The sequence below is a fragment of the Gastrolobium bilobum genome, unplaced genomic scaffold (genome assembly GCF_033153095.1).
Source record: "Gastrolobium bilobum isolate Gb01-03AN ecotype WA unplaced genomic scaffold, APGP_CSIRO_Gbil_v1 utg5060, whole genome shotgun sequence".
In the NCBI taxonomy this organism is placed as follows: Eukaryota; Viridiplantae; Streptophyta; class Magnoliopsida; order Fabales; family Fabaceae; genus Gastrolobium; species Gastrolobium bilobum.
The window spans coordinates 504,666-513,131 of NW_026899124.1; the positions used below are offsets into that span (position 1 = coordinate 504,666).

Genomic DNA, 8,466 nt, shown 5'->3' on the forward strand with positions numbered 1-8,466 from the left:
GAGATTTCTTGTTTAGAGATCTCACCTCACGTTTGGGGGCGCTTATTTCAGGTTCAGGTAATATGGGGGTTGATGCCTCTAGCGGTAGGAGGCCAGAGCTTAGCTGATGATATTGCTGTTATATTTATGCTGACATGTCTGGATTGGATGCTGTTTATGTTTTTCGCCTTATTATTATGTTGTTGATGTTGAGACTCATGTTGGGCCTGATGCCTTATTTGGGTGAGCATGGGGTTTGTCCATGCCACTTTATGTTAGTACTTTGAGTTGAGATGTATAACTTAGTAGGTTGTCCGCTCTACGTGTTGTAGTTCCGTGACAAGAGACTTATATCTGTTATTTTAATTAATGAGATTTTCAGTTAGCTGTCTTTTGCAATTTACATACAGGCATGATTTTATTTAAATGATTAATTAAGCAAGTTGGTAATGATAATGACGTCATAATTGAAAAGAAAAAGATATCATTTTTAATTAAGCGTTGCTTAATACGATGATATGATAACATTACCGGATATATACGGGGTGTAACAAATTCCGATGAGGATGATTACGGCGGTCGTGGCTTCGTCTCTTCATGGCGATCCTTAGCATGATGACTGTTATGTTTGTACGACTAGATTAATAGTCATTATGGTAATTAATTCATATTTCGAAATCTAAATGTAATAGTTATTAAATTTGTTAGTGTTATTACTATGATTGCTGAAATCTAGATTAATAATTAAGTCAGTTATTTGGATAATTTAATTCAAGAAAAATAATTAAGAAAATTTCCTAAAAGAATAGTTTACTTTGCAAGTAATTTGTGGGTCTTCAAAATGGTCATGTGTTAAAGACACGCTGCATACCACAATCATGTATCATGATTGTATGAAGCACACGCTCTTCCATCATCTCTTCAAAAGTTATGTTCCAATATCTTTTTGTCATTTATCCCCACATTTTTTTGAAAAATAAAAAAAAGAAAAAAAAAAAGAGACCGGGTATCCCGAAATAGAAATAAAGAATTGTTCCAATGGAACCTTCTCTTCTGCCGAAGATTGGCCGTTGAGACATGATCGGGCCATTCATTTTTTTTTTTTTTCTTTTTTATTATCTTTGATTCCCAAGTAAAATGACCACGTTTAGGGATTGAATCCACTTTTGGAAATCATAAAATCCCAGATTGCTCTGATGTATCGTATAAATTGTTTGAAATGAAAAAATCAAATAATTCTCTGTGGTGGAACAAAATATATCGCGCCCCCACTCCAAATAATTTTTTTTTTTTTTTGTCCGAGGTAATCTTGTTATGTTGCCTCGGCCTTGAACGGTGCATTCTTCTTTTGAATCCGGTACCAACGGGTATCATTCCCCCTAAAACAACATTCTCTTTCAGACCTTTCAACCAATCGATACGACCCCGGAGAGCAGATTTTGCTAAAACCCTAGCAGTTTCTTGAAAACTCGCTTCAGATATGAAACTTTGAGTATTCAGAGATGTTTTTGTTATTCCCAATAATAGAGCTCGATAACTAATCGCTTCTTGCAAGGCACGCCCCGTTCGTTCAGCTCGCAACAATCCAATTAGTTCGCCGGGTAAAAAAACATTCGACATTCCTTCTTCTGAAACCCATACTTTTGATGTTATTTGACGTACAATAATTTCGATATGTCTATTATGAATGTGCACTCCCTGAGATCGATAAACCTCCTGGATTTTATTAACCAAAGAAATACGACTTTGTACTATCGTTAGCCCAGCACCAATAAAGAATCCCCAAGGAATGCCTAGAATTCTTGTTATACGTCCGTTCCAAGCATCAACTCTTTTTTCTAGGTTCATCGATATTGAATCAATCGAACGCACTTCTAATACCTGTTCCACTTTTGGGAGACCTTGTGTTATATCACCCGATCTCGATTTTTCATATATAAACGTAACTAATATATCTCCTTTTGAAAGGATTTCTCCATAATGTCCGTGAACAGTTGCGCCTGGAATCGCCAAATAGGGGCTTGCTGATCTTATTACTACAGAGTCAATGTGAACAGTTATAATTTGGCCGGGTTTTTGGTGTGGTCCATTTTTCATTTGAGCTATACATACATTTTCACAAATAAATTGCCCGATACTAATTATTGTAAACGCTTTTTCGCAAGAAATATGATGAAGAAAATACCAATTCAAATGGAATGGATTAAAAAAGATCTTACTGCGTAGATTGGGCTTATACATTTTCTCGTTTTCGTCCATTAAATAATATTTAAATAGTTGAAAAGTTTCCTTTAACTTGTCAATTTCCAAAATTTTAGTTATTGAGATATGAGTATGAGTTATTAATTGGTAAAATGAATAAAAATTTCTAACTTGAAGGGCGACTCCCAAGGGTCCTGGCGAATTCTTAATTGGAATTCGAGTATATCTTTTAATTTTATTAATTATTTCGTTTATCCCATTCTGTATCCCATTATGATATTTTACATCATTGAATGGTCCCGTTTGAAAACAATTCGATGATGACAAAATTATCAAAGATCGGCATTCCATATTTCTATTGAACAACATACGAATAGTTCCATGATTTTGGCTAAGTGATTGTTGAATTTTTGTCTTAAAAAAATAAGTAGAAAAAAATGGATTGATATTGATCCGATCTGACTCATTATTCGAGATCAATCCTGAACTGAACGGATCATTTCTTTTTCTGATATATGAAATATGGGATTTCACTAAGTTAATTTTTAGGAAATCTCCAATCAAACCATTAGTATTTACCGCAACAAAAGAAGCGCGGGCCTCGTCGATAGAGGAAATATTTTTTTTGTGATCCCAATTTACAACTAAACAAGTCCGAACTAATTGAATCCTTGTTCCAGAAATTCTCCGAATTGATTTTCCATTTCCATAAAGAATATAATGAATAACTTTAAGTTCGAGATTATCTCTTTCTTGGAACAGATCTTTGGGGAAAAGTTTTACTAAATTGATACCATCCACTATTTCATATAGAATTACGGGTCGAACCAAAACAAAAGATTTTTTCTTGGTCGTTGTGATCCATTGGACATAGATCGAATTTCTCATTCTTGTTACTTCTTTAAATTTTTTTTTTTTTACCGTTCCAGGTGGTATCAAAACGGCACTGTGCCGGTATATCTTATCCATCTCCCCATAAAAATAAACATCTCCAGAAAAAATTTTTAATTCAAACCCCCCCTTTTTTTTCTCCACTCGGACTAATCCGCCTACACGACTTCTTAGATTATTTAAAGTGATTGGTGTATCTACTCCCACGATACTATTGTTCCGCACCATTATGCAAGAAGGTTCCGGTAAAATATGTACTTCTTCGGGAATGAAAAAAAATGGATCTACTTTGATTTGGTATTTTGGGTTAAATTCTTTGATTCCCTGATACTCAATTAAATCCTCTTTTTTAGAAATGAAATGACTTCCTATAGTCCTATATTTAGTAATTCCCAAACTCTGTGTTCGGTATTGAGGGTCGTCGAAATAAGCAAGAATACTATTTCTTCGAAAAATACCATTTATAGGTATTTTAATAGATATACTGGAAGGGGCCATCAGTTCTTTGTCTCGTTCTTGAATCGATTGGAATGGAAATGGAGCGATGAATCTATTTCTTCGCCTCTTTGACAATAAATCCGAAGTCTCGTGGAAAATAGTAGAATGTGTAAAATGACAATGATTCATACATTTGATTGGATTAAATATTGAATAATCTGGAATCCTCTTTTCTTTTTTACCAGAAAAATGGAAACTGAAAAATGGATGTCTTACTTCCATGTGACATAACCATCGATGTGAAGTTTGGACCTAAAAGATCGAATGGAATGATATATAGATAAGGAAATCTCTTATGAATTTCAGGATATTCCTTTCATTAAAAATAATAAATAATTAATAATAAGAATTAAATTTAACGGGATTCCACATTCGAAAGGGGACAGACTAAAAAAGAATGGTTTTCGCTTTCAAATTCTATAAAACATCTAATATAAAATAAAAGATTTACTCTTTACTCAAGTTACACGTAAAAATAAAGCAACATTTCATCGCCGTATTTTTCTTTTTGTTTTTGTCGTAATTGAGAAGTGGATAAAAAATTCAGAGAATATTTCAAAATCAAAATTAATCTCATAATAACTATCATACTAATCAATAAAAGACATAATAGCTATTATGCTCATGTAATGAATAAGTAATGCAACAATATGGCACCACCTATTTTATATGGCATGTTATCATATCAAGCATGTTATAAAACCATATAGTTTATCCATTCATAAAAGTAAAGCAATTTTAAAATAAACTATAATCCAAGATTTTCTAAAAAAATAAAATAAAATAAAATAAAATTACAATCCAATATTTTATGGCCAAAATAATCTCTGACTTGTACTCTTACTTTCCTCCTTCTTTATAAGTCTATAACGTTTTGGTTCAAGCCATTTTGGCAACCATGGGCAAGAAACCCTAAATCTTTTCTTTGAAATCCTAGCGTTATGCCCATCACATCGTTACATGAAGTCATCTCAGCACAAAAACCTAGGGACAGAATTGCCATGAGGAGAGGGACACAATGCGACCGGACGCGCCCTCATGCGCTGAATTTGCACCTGAAAGAAACTGACCTTGAAGGTCGAGGCATGTGAGAGGGAAAAACAAAATTTTTCGAGCGGAATAACACATACCATATCAAGAAACATGCTTTAGGGCATGGATGTTACCTTGTTTGCTTTCCAAAACTGGAGGATGATCAAGATGAGGCTTGAAGATGCAAGCCCTCTAATGTTGATCCACACCACCCTTTGTCAAGACGGAAGAACTCTTCTTCAAGGCCACCAACGAAAACACCAATGGAGGCAAGCTATGCGCCCAATGTGTGAAGGAGGATGCTAGGTCAAGGTGTTTAGAAGAGTGAATATTCAGCAAGAATAGACACAAAAGTGGCGCATGGTTTTCTTTGAAAAAGGCTAGGTTATTTCGAAACTCTCTTAAGAAAAACCTCACAAAAGGAACCCACAAGGAGATGAGAGAATGATCTAATTAAAATCAGATTTTCTTCACTTAAATAAAATCCCTATGTAGCGCACACTAGGGGGATGAGTGGAGTTGTTGCAAAATTCAAATCTTGTCAACAACCTCCTCTCACATCCTCATGATATCAAGTGAATATCTCAACAAGAATCTGACTCAACAACCATCATATGGTCAGCCATATGGTGCGCCCCACCTGGCCTCATAACAGTCCAGATACATTGAGCAGATGCATTCAAACTTGAACCAACTGTCTCACTTATTCTCTCAACAAACCAAATCTGACTGGAGCTCATTTGGTTGATCCTATGACCATCATCAGATGCCAAAATCAGCACCCCATATCCTCACTAGAAGATTCTCAAAGATCTCCTCTTGATATTTGGGATTTGTTCCAACAAGATCTTATCTTATCCTTTCGTTATGAAACAACTTTTCATAGCCAATTCAAATTCGAATTCAAACATTTGAATTCAAACGTTCAAATATTTAAATTTTTAAATTCAAATTCAAATTCCAAATTCAAATTCAAATTCAAATTTCAAATTCAAAATTCAAAATTCAAAATTTCAAATTTCAAATTCAAATTTCAAATTTCAAATTTCAAATTCAAAATTCAAATTCAAATTTCAAATTTCAAATTTCAAATTTCAAATTCAAAATTCAAAATTTAAACATTTGATAATTAATTTAACTGATTAAATTAATTAGTAATGTCTTGGACCATCCAAGCCCATTAACTAACCATGCGCCCTTTTTCCCTTTTGTTGGGCTTCCAAACTTCTTCTTGGGCTAACAACCATTATTAGGCCCAATACCCTTAATGCTATATTGTCATGACAATAAGGTGTTAGTGTGTGACACATTAGGCCCAACATAGCCACTGACATAAATGGGCTTGGGCCCAATAAGCCCACAACCCATCTAATGATAACACAGAGCACTAGCAATGCTTTGTTGCCCCAGAGCTAGTTAGGTTAATGACATAATCATCCTATTACACATATTTGGTTGCCGTATGTATTTCCTTTTGTCTCGGTTATCTTCCCATAAAACCTAGGGTAAGGAAACGTATCAACCCTTGCGGTTTAGGGTAAGTTTTATTCGAAATAGGGAATCTTCAATTTACTGACTCTAAAGGCAGATCATCTCATGATCTCTTTTACTATGCATAGATTCCCGAGTCCCTGTAAATGTCATCCCGATTTCTCCGGTTTACAGATAACCTAATCTCTCACAGAGATTTGACGAATTCCTTCAGCTTATCACCCTAGCCCTGTGCTCTTTCAGAACAAGCCCAACCGTATACCTATGAGTCTCCGTGTTTCAGGCAGACGAGGTATACAGTCAAAGCATGCCTTCTAGAACACAGTCTAGGTAATAACTTCTGGTCTAAGGAAAGACATACCCAAATATAAAGAGACTACTCTAATGATACTCTCTGTGAGATTTCCTCATAAAGTCTCTTTTGTGGGTCTGTTCAGTACGAGCTATACCCTTATAGGTCCACCCACGACTTTAGCTAAGACATCTCCATATCTGTAGCACATGAGGTCTATACCTTGTATCCATATACAAGTAGATAAGTCGTGCTAGTCTTACCCGAGATTACTGACCCCATTCTCAGTATCTCTAGACTAGGAACATAAAATTAGGAATAAACATCTGGTATTCTTGAATCCTCATGATTGTGATCTCATCACAGATACTCAAGAGATACCTATTTTATTCCACGGGGTTTATCAAGTTATTCATAATATATTAACATTAATATCGAGACAGAATTATGAAACAAGATAAAGAGTGCTTTTATTTATTTGGGACAATATTAAAAAGGTCTACATCTATGTCCTTATTTAATCATAAGATTGTTTCTAGGACACCCAAATACTAGCAGCACCAGCTCGTGAAGCCCATGTGTAGCCAATTGAGGTGGCAAGTGTAGGCGCGACGTACCTTCTGGGGAAAATCTGGCTGCCATCTTCATATTATTTCCATCCTCTTTCACTCTATGCATTTGTTTTCTTCAATTGGCCACTGATCGATCACGAACATGTCAAAATGGCTTGGAATGTCCTTATTTTGGTTTCTTTGTGATCTTCTTTTCATTACAATTTTATAAGATATTGAAAATATACAAAAATTGAAATAAAATTCAAAGAGGAAACCTAATCATAAAGGATTAGCTCCCTTATTACAATCCCAAAAGAACACACATAAATCTCTATCGTGGAATAAAGCCAAAAGCCTAAATCAAAACATCGATTTTTATGAAAAGAATAACAAAAAGATACACATACAAATCATATGAGTAACAAATATCAAATCCTAGATACCATATTTCAAGAAGGAAACTAATTACATGAATGAACCCAAAGAACTAGATCTACACTCAAACACACAATTCGACTCTGACACTAATTGTTGATGCAATTGGATCTGCAGAAGCCTAAAGACCAATGTGGTTTGAAATGCACCTGATCATCGTGATTCTCTTTTTTTTTTATTACAATAGAAATTAAACACTACACACACCTAACACACCTCGTACCATTAGATTGACTAACCTCATCATGATTCTTGGTTTCATAAAACTTTACCTCTTATAACACAACACAGACCCACGAGGATTCTCCATTATGTTAGTGTGGTGATCCTTCTTGTTTATGCTGCCACCTAACTCCTCTTTCACGAACTAGCCTCCCCAGTAGTACGAACAGACCTCCTTGCTGAAGATGGCTTATGACAAATTTTTAAAACTATTCTCAACACCGTTTAAGTGGTCCTTCCATCAATATTCAGGTATAAGTCAAATTATATCATGGGTTTCTGTTCATCATCTTCCATCATTGTATGAATTTCATAGAATTTTGGGTATTTGGGTAGTCATCTTCAAATGTGTAGTTCTCTGGAGATTTTGTGTTAAATTCTTGTTTTACTACCTTTTTTGGTTCTAATTACATCAATTCGTTTGTTTTGAGATGTGAGCACATTCAACAGTCCATGTGTTTGACGAAATGATTCAACACTCAATAGTCCATGTGTTTGAAGAAATGATTCAACCACCACACTGTTGCTTGGTTACCACGGTTCTATGAATTCTCTATCTTCTGAATTTTCCTTCACAAAACAAGGTTCATCACTTAGTATCTATAATCATCAAAAGCAATTTTTCACCTGCTCTTTGCTGTCATAATTCATAGATATAGTTCCATTTCCTCTGTTACCTTTTTGGCTTTGAAATTTTTTTTTCTTCTGAAATTAACTATTTGAAGGAAGTGTGGGATGCAAGAATTATTCAAATTAAAAGTTTCCAAGGTTCTGATTAAATGAGTTTGATACTTTATGTGAAAAGGGAAATGCGATTGCTTATGTTTATAATATTATTCATCCTGTTTGGTACTTAATTCTTGCACCTGT

At 34.6% G+C, this 8,466-nt stretch overlaps 1 pseudogene; it reads right to left on the bottom strand.

Moving 5' to 3' along the window:
* Nucleotides 1–962: 962 nt before the first annotated feature.
* LOC133287489 (DNA-directed RNA polymerase subunit beta''-like) lies at nt 963–3,792 on the bottom strand (annotated as a pseudogene).
* Nucleotides 3,793–8,466: the final 4,674 nt, after the last annotated feature.